Below are 15216 nucleotides of genomic sequence, written 5' to 3'. Positions count from 1 at the left end.
CGCCATCTTCCCGGAACCTCCCATGAGTTCATTTCTTACAGATGGGTTACATTTACATGGGCAAGATAATGAGTACATTTCTTATCAAGCATTGTTGGCTTCCCTTTTGTTTCCCTTTCCCCTGTTGGTATAATTTGTGTAGGAGAAGGGAGAAAATAAATTGTTTATATAGGAATACAGGTGGACCCATTGCAACAATGAGATGTGCAAGTTATTATGTGGAAAAATGAACTTTACAACTTTGGGGGTTGGGAGAGGGGGAGAAGGACTTGGTGAGGTTGGAGGGGGGAGGATGAGAAGGGATGGGAAGGGGAAACAAAGAAGGAGGCTACAATGCTTGATAAGAAATGTACTCATTATCTTGCCCATGTGATTGTAACCCATCTGTACAGTATTTTCACAAGAAAAAAAAAGAAAATTAATAAAAAAATAAAAATCCAGTAACAATGAATCAAAGGAGGGCTGAATATATGGGAATGCATTCAATGCATTCAATGAGAAAACTTTTGATTGGCAATAGTCATAGGTCAGATAATAAATAGAAGTATAAAACCCAGTTTGGGAGACCATCTATTGAATGTCTAACAATACAACATGCAAGAGCCAAGGAGCTCAAAAAATTAAATCAACACAAAATCAAGTAAAACCACCCCATTTATATGAGGACTAAATTATCCAAGGGATTTCTCTGGGTATGAAAAAAGAATGACCAACACATGCATGAAGAAATATTCAATATTTCTGGTCATAATAGTAATGAAAATAACTCCCATGCAAATCAAAAGGTTTATATTTATCAGCAGCATTAATTTCTTTGCAGAAAAACTGAGAAGAAATAGAAGCTTGTTTTAAGGCGTTAAGACACATGGCTATAGTAAAGCATCTTCTAGTCTCTTTGGATAATTTTCTTTGAATTTTGGTAATATATTTGTTCAACCCAAAATTCCAGTGCATTTTCTGGAATAAAATGGCTGAAAAATATTCAATCCTTACAGTTGATGCTTTTAAAATACACATTTATTTTATTTGTCCTATTTGATGCGTCTTCTTTTGAAATTTGTATTTTACTATTAACATTCTCTTTCATGTTTTTAATGTATGATCCTTTCTGTTTAGTCTGTTATCTTGAATGTGGCTCTTAATATATCTACATACCAACTAAGGAAAAAAGACTCAATGTTGCTAGTAGCAATGGTTAGATATTCACTTGCTCATGTAGCAGATGAATCATGCATAACCTAAAAGATTGCGAATAAAGAACAAAGGAACTTCCTTGCATTAACATCCATTTTGTCTGCAAATTTGAAAAAATTTTCACGGAGAAAAGGAATGCAAATTAAAACTACACTGAGATTCCTACTTACTCTTGTGAAAATAGGACATATTTTGACAAGAAATCATATCAGAAGCTGGCACGTATGTGATCAAATGGGAACATCGCTAGTCTTTATTTGGAATGTCAACAAGTTTCAACCACCTTTGAAAACAGTCTCGAGTTCCTATATATTAAAAAGAAAACCTCCTCTATCATCCAGTAATCCCATTCCTTGGCATTGACTCAAAGGATCACACTGTAGAATACAATAAATTACCAACATGGCTATGGTCATTGTCTCATTATTTACCCTAGCTAAGGTGTGGAACCAACTCTGGTAGATAAGTACATTTTGGCATACTCAATAGAACCATGTCTCAAAATTTTTACATCTTGTAAATTGGATTAAGCTATATGAGGCCAAAAGTATTAGTTAGGGTAATGATAATTAAGAAGTTATTAAAAAGAATTCTACTTAATGCTGGAAATTGACAGTTTTTCTGTCTTTAAAAACAACAACTAAGTTTTGCCTGGCCTTGGGCCTGAAATCTGGCCCGGTGCACTGTCTCTCAGTTCTTCAGCTCAAAGCTAGCGCTGTACCACTTGAGCCACAGCACCACTTTTTCAGGTTTTTCTGCTTCTGTGATGCTAAGGAATCTACAACCAGTGCTTCATGCCTGCTTGGCAATCACTCAACTACTGAGTCACCTTTCCACTCCCATATATCTATTCTTATCGCCAACGTATAAAGAATTATACCAAGTAATCAACTATGCTGTTAACAGATTTTAATATAGTTTCACACCCTAGTTTCTGATTGGAATAGGTTAGACATACACATAGGTGTGAATACGTGCACGTGTGAGAGCACACACACACACACACACACACACACACACTTTGCCCCAACAAAAACACACACTGAGCCAATGAATAGACTATGCATTGTGTTTCTAACACAAGTTGCTCCAGGAAGGAATCCTACCTTGAAGAGTATTTTATTCACTCCTTTACAACCTCTTGTATCTTGAATATTTTACACTAAACTTCTTCAATTCTAGAACACCAGTCAGTCATGAAGGAACATTTTAAAAAAACAAAACATGATATACCTTGATTCCATTTGAGATGCTGTAAAATTTTGATCTAATAAAAGGATATATATTTAAAGCAATACAATCTTATTGAATTCCCAAAACAGTGTACACTGATGCTGATTGTAAGACTTGTCCCTTTGAAAGAATTTTGATTTAGGTTGTGGCTGGGTTTCAGAGGTGTCATGGTGTAATTGGACAGTATAGACAATCATTAGAAAAAATACTTAAGATCTCTTTATCATTTTGTTAAATTATATTTGCGTAAAAGACCTTGTTTTGAAAATTACCATGCAACAGCCACTGTACATCTATTGCTATGGAATATATAGATACATATGAAATTCCAATCAGGTATCAAGTATCCTAATTATTTTATACTGTAGGATGGATGCATTTACAAATTTAAGCATCCTTATCATGGACAAAACTTAATACGATGAATGGAATGGAATTTACCATATAGAAAATCATGCATATATTTTGATGACTTTGTTAGCAATTCCTAAAATATTAAACTATGCATGCAAAGCTGAAATGAATGATTTTGAAAAAGAAATATCTGAACGTATTTGTTTCTATAAGAATTACTTAAGAATAATTATGTATATACTTACATATAAAATGATGTACACTCATTGTAATTTGGATACAGTTAGTATTGGAAATGAAAAACAATTCCTCTGATTGCATTCAGAATATATTTAAATAGTATTTGAGGCAATTAGAAACACGTTAAAATCATGGGTAAATTTTTCAAATGGCTGCCTTTCCAGAAAGGAATTCAATTATGTCCTATTTATAAGTTTTTTTTTTTTTGCTAACATAATGTCAAATATATTTCTGTAGTTGGAAATAAATAACTAGAACATGTATGGGTAGATCTAAAGGTATGAAATTTGAAAATGACCCTGACAAATATCCTCAAAGTATTATGTGCTCTGCTCAACTTATTGATCCATAAAAGGTTGCTAATTGTCAAATGAGAAAATGTAGAGTAATCCTCAAACATTATCTTCCTCCACAGTTTCCAGGGTGTTTCTTCCATTGTTTCCATAATATATTTCCACTTAGAATCTTTTTCTTACATTACAGAATTGAAAATAGTATTTCCTTTAAGGTGATGGTGTGCAGTGAACATTTTCTCATTCAATGCAATTCTTTTATCATTTACATTTTAAGGCATTGAAATTTCTTAATTGAAATATACAGTAAATCATGACAAAATTTATATGAACAATAGTGCATTAAGCTGGTTGGATAAAAGTATCGATCAGAGAAAACCAAAAAATATTTCCATGTTTACTTGAGTATTCACATTTTGTGTTAAGCATGAGTTGATTGAGTAAATTTTAGAAGTGTAGAGTTTAAAATGTAGGACTATATTCATATTCCCTCTTCATAATAGAAATTGTTCAAACAGGAATGAGAAGGATATTTGGTCTACCATTGCATTTAAAATCATCTGGTGTTAGTGATTATCACACCATATACAATTTTTTTCTTCAAGTAGTATCAGAATTGAATTCAAAATGGTACTGGCAATAGTATGCTTGTTAGACAGTGCATATCCTTTGTTCATTTTTTTTCAGACAGTAAATCAGTTCCAGCTAAAAACTTCACTGTGGGTGCCTGTTGTTGTGACAGTATTTGATTGTGTCCCCAATACTATGTGAGATACAGATACGCATTTTAAGTGTTAGATGAGGGCTGAGTTCCTGATCTTCCCTGTCATATTTTGTTTTGAACAATATATAAACAGCTAGATAACAGAAATGAAACAGCAAAGTATAAATAATTTCAAATTGTTGTGAAGCATCAAGAAGAAGAAAAAAAATCAGCCTCTGTTAGATATATTTAGTTCACTTTGGTTTGAATTGCCAGACTTCAAGTAATAGGATGGATAAGATTTAAAGAACTGCACTCATACGGATAAAATTTTTGAGCAAAGTATTCGATGGTTGAACATGACAGAAAAAGATGTCATCTTTAGTGAAGTGAGATTTATTCATGATAGAGTGCAAAACTAAAGGAGCTCTTTATACTAAACTCAGTCATCCTAAGAGAAAGGATTTTGTCATAGTACCAACTACTGTTGACTACATGAAGAATGAAACAGTGCATCAAGCATTAAAAAGGTCTAAAGGGGCTACCTTGTTGTAGTCCTTGTGCTACCTATGCCTTCCTAATTACATTTCTCCATAGAACATAGTATATGTTTATTTGATTCCATGGTACTCATTGATGAATACTGAGAGGACAAACAGCCATATGGATAGAAATGTCAACATGATTCTATACAACTAATTTACTCATATAGATGAAAAACTGAACGCTTTATATTCTGATAACATATTTGTAGAACATTTTTGGTTTAGGCATGAAAACATTAAACAATTGAAAATTACCACCCAAAATTCTCAATCACCCACTGTGGAGCAGTATATCTATGAAGTTGCCTTTAACAGTATCATGTCATTTACCCAAATTATACCACAGACCTGAAACTTTATTAACAGCAAGAAGAATGACTTCTGTTAAATATTTCTTACAAAAGATAAAGTATAGCTACAGCAATAAGACAAGATGCAGACATAAAGGGGATCCAAATAGGGAAAGAAGAAATAAAACTCTCCCTCTTTGCAGATGACATGATCTTGTATTTAAAGAATCCCATAGACTCCACTCCCAAATTACTCAAGCTGATTCAAAACTTTGGCAAAGTAGCAGGTTATAAAATTAACCCCCCAAAATCAATGGCTTTTCTGTATGCCAACAATGAGAAAAGTGTGGCTGAAATTACGAAAGCAACTCCATTTGTAATAGCCCCACAAAAAATAAAATACCTAGGAATTAACTTAACTAAAGAAGTGAAGGACCTCTATGATGAAAACTTTAAAATCTTGAAAAAGGAAATCAACAAAGAACTTAAAAAATGGCAAAACCTCCCATGCTCCTGGATTGGAAAGATTAACATCGTGAAAATGGCAATACTTCCCAAGGCTATCTACAAATTCAACGCAATACCTATCCAAATTCCAACCTCATTCTTCAAGGAAATAGAAGAGGCAATCCAAAAATTCATATGGAACAATAAAAGACCCCGAATAGCAAAAACGCTCCTGAATGGAAAGAACACTGCTGGAGGAATATCAATACCAAACTTCAAACTCTACTATAAAGTCATAGTAATCAAAACAGCTTGGTATTGGCATAAGAACAGACCTCAGGACCAATGGAATAGAATTGAAAACCCAGAAATGAACCTACAGACCTATAGCCATCTAATCTTCGATAAGGGAGCTAAAACAATAGAATGGAAGAAAGACAACCTCTTCAGTAAATGGTGCTGGCAAAATTGGTTAACCACATGTAGAAAACTAAGCTAGATCCTTATATATCACCCTGCACCAGAATCAACTCCAAATGGATCAAAGACCTTGAACTCAAAGCAGACACTCTGAAAACATTACAGGATGGAATAGGAGAAACCCTAGGTCTCCTTGGCTCAGGCCGAAATTTTCTGAATAGAGACCCGGAAACACAACAAATCAAAGAAAGGTTGGACAAATGGGATTGCATAAAGTTGCAGAGCTTCTACAGGGCAAATGACATAGCTAGCAAGATCAATAGAAAGCTCACGGATTGGGAGAAGATCTTTACTAGCCATACAACGGACAAGGGTCTCATATCTAAAATATACTTGGAACTCAAAAAATTAAATCCCCCAACAACAAATCCTCAAAGAAACAACTGCCCAATAAATCAGTGGGCGAAAGACTTAAAGAGAAACTTCTCTGAAGAAGAAAGAAGGATGGCCAATAGACACATGAAGAAATGTTCAACATCCCTAGCCATAAAAGAAATGCAAATCAAAACAACATTGAGATATCACCTCACTCCAGTAAGAAAGGCAAAAATCAAGAACTCTAACAACAACAGATGCTGGAGGGGATGTGGACAGAAAGGAACCTTACTTCATTGTTGCTGGGAATGTAAACTTGTTCAACCACTTTGGAAAGCAGTATGGAGGTTCCTCAAAAGACTTCACATAGAGCTCCCCTATGACCCAGCAATCCCACTTTTGGGCATTTACCCTAATGTTTACAAACAAGACCACACTAAAGCTACCAGCACAACTATGTTTATTGCAGCTTTATTTACCATAGCTAAGATATGGAACCAACCCAGATGCCCCTCAGTAGATGAATGGATCAAGAAAATGTGGTATATATACACAATGGAATTCTATGCCTCCATCAGAAAGAATGACATTGCCCCATTTGTTAGGAAATGGAAAAACTTGGAAAAAATTATATTAAGTGAAGTAAGCCAGGCCCAAAAAACGTAGGTCCCATGGTTTCCCTTATTTGTAATATCTAGTATATGTATGAGTCAAGCGGAAAAGGTCAGATAATGTGATGTCAGGAAAATGAACCCTTAGATGTGTATTTTAATGTTTTTTTTTCTTTCATGCATGTGTTTCTAACACATTTATAAGATTATCTCTTTGTTGCTTTGTATGTCCCTCCCCCACAGTATAACCCCTGCTTTCACTATATTTGATGTCAGTATAACTTGTGGAGGAGATGGGGAAAAACCAGTTGTTTAAGGATACAGGTGGACCTGTTGCAACAATGAGAAGTACAAGTTGTCATGTCCAAAACGAGCTTTACAATGTTGGTGCGGGGGGGGGGGGCGGGAAGGGGGTGAAGGGGGGGAAGGAGAAGGATTGGGATTAGGGGGGAGGGGGGAGGCTGGGAAGGGATGTGAAGGGTAAACAAAGGAGGAGGCTGCAATGCTTGGTAAGAAATGTACGCATTATCCTGCCCATGTAACTGTAACTCCTCTGTACAGTATGTTCACAAATAAAATTAAATTAAATAAAAAAAAAGATAAAGTATAAGTCTGGAAGGAGTGAGGGAGTATTGAAAATCACTTTCAGAGATTTCAACTGTAGTTCCACAGGTAGAAAACATTTTAATCATGTTCTGGCTTGGTTGCAGTAAAATATATGAAATAGTATAGGAAACTGAACTTGTGGGACGCCAAACAACCAACTTTAGAGAAACTGAGGATAAACTGAGTTTACAAAAAAGTGATGAAGAACATAAACGAGGATATAATAGAAGACTGCAAATTAATTGAGACTTTTGGGTGATTGTCAAAGTAAAGAACACACCAAGCAGAGCAGGAACCTTTGCCCGCTGGATACAGAAGGGATAACATCAAGTAGGTACCCCAATAAGTGTGGTCACTTGCATCCAGATTAGCATGTTCTATCTTTTCCGTTTTAAATTTCCTGAAAACTGTGTTATTTTTCAATAAAATTGAAAACTTGGTGGATTTTGTACCCTTTTGGATGCACATATAAAAAGATCCTACTGATTATTATCTATTTCCTTGTGTCTATGCTTCTGCTTTTTTTGATTGGTGCACTAATGAGTAGTGCAGTTCTTATTTTTTAATGACAGTTTGCTTAAAAATAGGAAATCAGAAATTCATGTATTCTAAATCAGACCTAAAACAGGGTGAATATAAAGCAGTAGAAGATCTTTCTTCAAAATGTAGTATAGTATGGATATGAACACATCTTTATATAGATTACAATGTACATACCTATCCATGTGTAAACATATGAAATTTAAAATAAGTGTTAGTATCAATACTGTATTTAAAACTTGTCAATGTGATCCACAAAGTAATTATAATTAGTCACAAAATTATGCTATTTTCACAAATTGCATTTTCCCCTCTCAAAAGAATACATTTGTAATATTATTTTGTGTACACAGAGAAGAACCTGGGTTTGCCCGGCCACAGGTTCTGGAAAAAACTCATAATTTCTTCAGATGAGAACACACATGTAAATCATTGGCATGGATAAGACTTATGTAGTAAGAAATATACATCAGAATATTGGTTGAAAAATTATTTTGAAATTTTCATGACCATACTCTATGGAATAGATAGTTGATGTAGGATTTGTATAAGAAATCTAATATCGCTGCAGTTTTGTTATGTTTTTATTAGGCTCTAAAATTATAGCAATATATGTATTGGAATATGATATTCACAGGCAAACTAAAGGACAGTAAAAACAGATATATGATTTTTTTTCTCGGAAGGGAAACAAATGTAGATGTTGATGTGATGACAGTAGTTTCCATACTCCAAATTTACCATGTCTATCTGGAAAGTGATATGGTGAATTCCAATGAAGACATAAACATCTGAGTTTACTTCTGGATTCAAGGTAAGGTGAACAGGTAGTAGAAATCAAAATGAATTTACTTAATTGAGTGAGTGTCACAATATATTCATAAAGGTAAGATGTAAATACAGCAGTGAAAAATGATTTGAACTCATGGTTTGTTTACTGACTAATTCTGCAAAGAAATAAGAGAAAGCAATATTATTTTATTTCTGTGGAAAAGACCTGAATATATTTTTCTGTATTCTGCATATGAATAAGAAGCTTCACCAGTATTTCAAGAGATATGCACAAAGTAACAAAAGCACATTATAAACATTTCATGCTTGCTTCCACTTCCATTTCCATTCAACCTAGATCATTGCATATAAACCTTTCCACAATTTATGCTTGCACATGCTATTAACACATTCAAAGTTCACTGAACATTTGAAGTGTGACCATAGTCAGTCTATTGCTTTAACAATTATGGTGCTGTTCTGCAACTCTTAATCTAATGTCAACAGTCAGACTTAACTATGTATGGGCACAGGTTCTGAAATATGTCTCATAAAATATTCATGGATATACCATGCATCAAGGAAAATAAGATGAAATAGGTCACGTAGTTGTATAGAAATAAAATCTATAGTGGAATTAGAACATAACGTTATTGCAATGAACAGAAATCAACAGTATAATTTGATCTCCATTTCAAAATTTGTGAAGGGATGCATAAAAACAAAGCACAAAGAGTAATCATTTCATGAGATGTATCCGACCAAAGGACATATGCTTTATGGTAAGCAAGTAAAATATGAAGTTATAAAATGCAAATGCCTTCATGAACAATTACAGGAACTGTGCAATGGCTCAAACAAATGAATTGCTTTTACACTTTTTTGTGTGCATAAAACAAATGCCATTTTGTAGTGATAATCACATTGTGAAGTGATTCCTGCTAACTATATTCAGCAGTCCTGGAAAATAATTAAAATTTTAAAAACATGTGCATGACACCTGTAAGAACACTGAAATATTGGAATTTACATGAACATTGAAAATTGCCACTAACATACTTTCTCAAATATGTATGGTTATGAGAATTCTATGCCAGAGACACACAAACATTTGGAAAAAGTGTCTAGGTTCAAGCCCAGGGAAACAGAATCAATGATCCAATTAGGCATCCAACCCTCAATACTAAGGAAACGCTGTGATTAATATTTCTTATGATTGAGTAAAATCAAGAATTGAAGGCTGGCAAAAATCTCCTCAGGTTTACATTCCAAAAATCATAGTAATATGCCCTGATTCAAATTAGGGTTGTTGAAACTCTGCAGGGAAAAAATGTAACACTATTTCAGTTTGTACACACACAGACACAAAATTTGCATCTAGAGAAATATCTTATACACACAAATCTGCTCATGCTCTCTCTCTCTCTCACGCGCACACACACACAGAATGAGAAGGATAGCGTGGATAAATTTTGAGACAAATCAGAAAGTAACCTGGTAAGTACTTTGTCAAAGATTCTCTCATCAATTCACACGTTCTCTACTAACATCCACACTTAGAAGCCAAAAAACTTTTGATTCTATAACTAAGTCAAAATAGCATAAAAGAAAAGGATTAGTAATACCGTGGAATCTTTAAATATTCTAATAACCGATGAAGTTAGGGAAATATCATTGCCCCATCAAACGTTACTCTCTGAATTTCAAAGAGAATATGCAAGATAGTACAAGTAGGGGGTGAATAAAATCTAACTGGCTATTATGTCGATGAAAATAGTTCAGAGATTTTGGAAATACCCGTGAGTATGGAGCATTATTGATGAATGTTACATTACATCCCTGTCTTTGGTTATTTTGGTTATTTCTTGTCGTTGGGCTTGAGCTATGGGCTTAGACAGAGTCCCTGCACATTTCAGAGCTCTAATGCTCTACCATTTGATCAACACTGCTTCTTCTCATTTTTGAAGAGTTTAATTGGTAAAGAGAGTATGACAATGGTTGCTGTTTGTCTGCCTTGAACCTTTTCTTCGGATCTCACCTCCGACAAGTTTCTAGGAGACATGTACCAAGATTCTTTTCTGTTATCCAGAGTGTATTGACAATTTTTCTGCTGTTTTGTTGCTGACACTCATGCACATTTCAGGTCTCTGAGTAACCATGATTTCCATTAAAGATACTGCTCTATTCATTTTGAGGGGATTAATTCCAGAAATGAATCTGAGAAAAATCTTGAGTTTATTAATGTATAATGAGATCTTCCTCTGTCAGACATGTGTTATGCTAAAATTGATAACATTATCACCCGGCCTGGTTCAAGTGTGATTTTTAAACTTCAAAATCATTATGACATATTCATTTTCCTGTCCATGACAGAGGACGAGAAACTCCCTAACCACGAGAATAAACATATTTTGTTGATCAAGTACCGTTCAGTTTGAAAGAAGTATGAGTTTTAGTTCTCTCTATAATCTTCAGGAATTAGAAAATTATCATCAGACTATCTTCACTACAAAAACTGCAAATACATCCACCATATAACATTGTAATATGTTTGACATACAGCAAATAATAGAAATTCCGACTATGCTTACTACCTTTTCACGGGAAGAATATATGAGGTTGAACTGGGATGAGAGGCTCAAGTAAATACAACTAGTGTTATGGTAAATGAGCATGTTTTTGTCAGGACTGATCAGTGAGGAAAGTACTTGAAAATATCGATATATCTAGAATCAATTGTCTCACTTATAAAAGGGATGAAGTCCCATATTACCAAGCAAAACAAATTACATGATTCCAAATGGAATAAAGGCTTAGGAACATTCCAAGCAAGCCCAATTGCTGTTCATTTGTTCTCTTATTTGCCACCTTACAACGTCAGTAAGAGAGAATTGATGTTTTCCCATTCCACAAAATCAATAGTACAATCTATTTTGTGATGATAGAAGGACAAATTCATACAATTCTTTTAAAAATCTCATAAACAATAAGGGATACAATAACTTTTGTAGTTTACATATCTTATTTTCATTTTGCTATCTATACCATACCTAATGGGTTTTCATACTTTATACAGGAATGTGAAATTTGAAATCCATGTATGTATTGCTGGTTAAAATATAGCAGAAAATACATTTCATTAATATATATCTTCCCAAAATGCAAAGTGTAATTCATGTCAAGGATCTCCTCAAATACTTTTAGATTAAGGCAGGGAGACAATTCAAACAAGGTAGTTATTCCTACAATATTCATTCATCAATTTCAGAATGAAGATATGATACCCACCCACAAGTGTATGCATTTATCCAGTATTAGTAGAAGATACTCCCATTTACACTATAATAAATGATGAGGCAAGTAAATCCTGAAATCCTGAAAATGGAAATAAAAGAATTGGTCTAACCAAACACTATTATCTATGTATTCTCTGATTTAAGTTGATCATAAGAGAATGAGAAGAATATTCAGATGAGGAATTATAAATTGAAATAATTTTGGTGATTGCATATATTTTTGGTCCTACAGAAATTCTACTTGACTATTACCACTAATCTATGGGTCACCAGGTCAGAGTACAATCCAAACTTCATTTGCAGCGAGCAAATTTTATGGGTATAAAGAACAGAAAGATTGTTATTCATTTATCCTATTTCTTTACTTACAATTTTGACAGACAAGAGTTCATCCTAAGAAAACAGCATTTTCTTTACCTGTTGTTGCCAGAGGATTTGATTGTGCCCCAAACAAATCTTGGGCTAGGATGCTCCAAAGATTCTGCCAAAGGGGAAACACATACTTGGTTGATGTGCTACATTAGATGGCTTTAACATTGTACATTAATAAAGAATAATAACACGTTTCAAGAACTTAAGAGTCTTACAAGAAACATTGAGGTGGGTAAAAATATTGAAAAAAATGATTCTTAGACAAAAAACAAATCTTTTAGATGTTTGACATGATTTTTACTTGTCTTCTCTCTGGTTCCAATAGATGTTCACTATAAGTAAACAGAAATCTACCATCAGAATACAAGTCCAGTGAGACTGGCCTATGTTGATTTGGATTGTATTTTACATATCAGGCTTACCCATATCATCTTCAAGGGAAATTTTGTCCATACAAGTTATGATATGTTTACTGAGTTGATCTCGTTGGAACTAAGTGGTGAGCATGGAAGGGAGATGTGGCAAATTTGGAAGCAATATCATGATGATTCTGTGTAGCAAAATTTCAAATATGAAAACTTTTTAAAATTTATTTTTTAAATTACTTTGGGCAGGATGCCTACTGTAGGGATTTTCACCACAGTTTGCATGCAGTGTTACTGCAAGCTTTTGCAGAGCACTAGATTTCTGCAATTTTACCTATAGCACCGCCTCTCTGTTCTAATTTGATAGTGAAGCTAAGAGTCTCTGTGATTCCCTGCCTGTACAGGTATCAAAAAGTGATACAGAGTTCTCAAACTCTCGGTTTGACATCAGTTCATTCATGAGGAACCACTGCCATTCTCCATAAAATTTTATAACAAACTTTACTAAGGCACGAATGTACTTAATTTTGGCCTATGTTTACTCAAAAATGAATTACTTATATCGAATTTATAAAGGTATAGAAACGGTGATTGGAACAATTTTTGAAAATATATAAAATGATGGGTTACCACATGTGGCTTCTTTACAAAACACACTTCCAGAAACTGTTTTGCCCATACAGCTTTGGAACTTCATGTAGCATTACTACTTTAAGAAAAATAATAATAATTTACTAAAACAAATTCTATCTACTTTCAAATACTGTGATTTTTTTGAAACTAAGAAGAGGGTAATCAAGAACCAAAATACACAAAAGAGACACAATGCATCTTCAATGTTATCAGTTTATGAACACGGACTGAAAACTGATTTATCCAAACTGAATTCTAGGACATACAATAATACAGTGGGTGTCTTAACATTTAAGACATAACATTTAAGAATGTTATTGATTTACATTTAGGCCATTAGGCAATGGGGAGGGAAAGGCAACAACCTGTAATATTTGTGAAATGTGGCACACACAATTTGATATAATTGCCCAAACGAAACATCTTGCCTATATTCTGTTTTGAATAGAATTCTAGAAATAAAACTGTAAAAATTCACAAGTTGGACTTCCATTGTCTTACTTTCCATTACATGCTGCAGAGATTTCAGGAAATACAAAATGCTCTCCATGACATTTCTGCCCACACTCTCTATCATATCTTTCACATACATTTCCAACAATTTGTCTTAAAATAATATGCAAATTTATCCATGAACTAAAGACGTTACATAAAATCAAACTTGCTACATTTCTCCAGAAGGTATGGTAACCTGCATGACCTGATTTTGTGATATTTAACATAGGGACATTGCAATAACCTCTCAGGATCCCCAGATTCCTCTGAAACTGAAAAATACCTCAGGAAAAATCAATATGTTGGGGAAAATAATAACCTTAAGTGTTATTTCCTTATGAACTACACCTTAAATCATGAATCCTTATTTGGAATATGTAGATTCAAACCATGACTATTAATCTGGAATATAAATTCTGATCTATTCTCAGTTCTTGTTAGGTAGTTCTTACTTTTTAGTATTTTGAAAACTATTACTTCTAGAACTATTACTTCTTACAATAGTAAGAAAGAACTTTACAACATTTGCCAGGGGCTTGGGGTGTATGGGGTGGGGAACGGATGGGAAGGGAAAAAATGCGTGGCAAAAATGCTTCATAAGAAATGTACACATTATTTTGCCAATGTAATTTGGACCCCTCTATACGATATTTTCACAATTAAGGAAAAGAAAGAAAGAAAAACATTAACTTTGAATTTTTATATACCAGATTTAGATGTAAGAAAGCAAGTAAATCATGGCCCTTTCTTGATTGAATATTAAAATTGCTGGTAAATCATAAGACCTTCATGGTTGTATCTCTCAGAAAAAAATAGAGGGTAACAATTCCAATTGACTCAAATAATAATAATTTAACTAGAATGAATATTTTCATAATATAAAAAGGAAGAAATATCTAAAGGAAGTGCATGTACATCAGAATGTGATTTCCGCAGTATTACTCTTTGTCCTATTTTGAATCTTCATTCTCCTAATAGGGATACCCAAGGTAGTGTATAGGTCTTAAAGGGAAAAACAGAAAAGATTTCTATTTTCCGCAATATATTCCTTTCTCCCCAATGTATTGTCTTTAATTTTCAGAGGAATCTGTAGATGTTCAGAGGTTTTTGCAGTATCTCTATGATAAAAATCACAAAATCAGGTCATGCAGATTCCTGTCGGGTGAAGCGGAAAAAGTTGGTTCCACATAGAGTCTTCAGTTTCTGGATAACTTAAGGTGTCTTTCTTTATTAAGGTAAATGTTGGAAAAGTATGGGAATGATGTGGTAGAGTGTGTGGAAGAAATGTCATGGAGAGACCTTTATTTCTTCTGAAATCTCAGCAGAACGTATTAGAAACTATGTCAGTGGAAGTTCAACTTAAGTATTTCTAGAACAGAGCAGAGGTAAGATGTTTGTGTCGCACTATTATTATGTTTGCCATATTTCACTGC

The sequence above is a fragment of the Dipodomys spectabilis genome, unplaced genomic scaffold (assembly GCF_019054845.1).
Source record: "Dipodomys spectabilis isolate Male_0828 unplaced genomic scaffold, ASM1905484v1 ptg000244l, whole genome shotgun sequence".
NCBI classification, from domain to species: domain Eukaryota; kingdom Metazoa; phylum Chordata; class Mammalia; order Rodentia; family Heteromyidae; genus Dipodomys; species Dipodomys spectabilis.
This window is presented reverse-complemented; position numbering follows the sequence as displayed.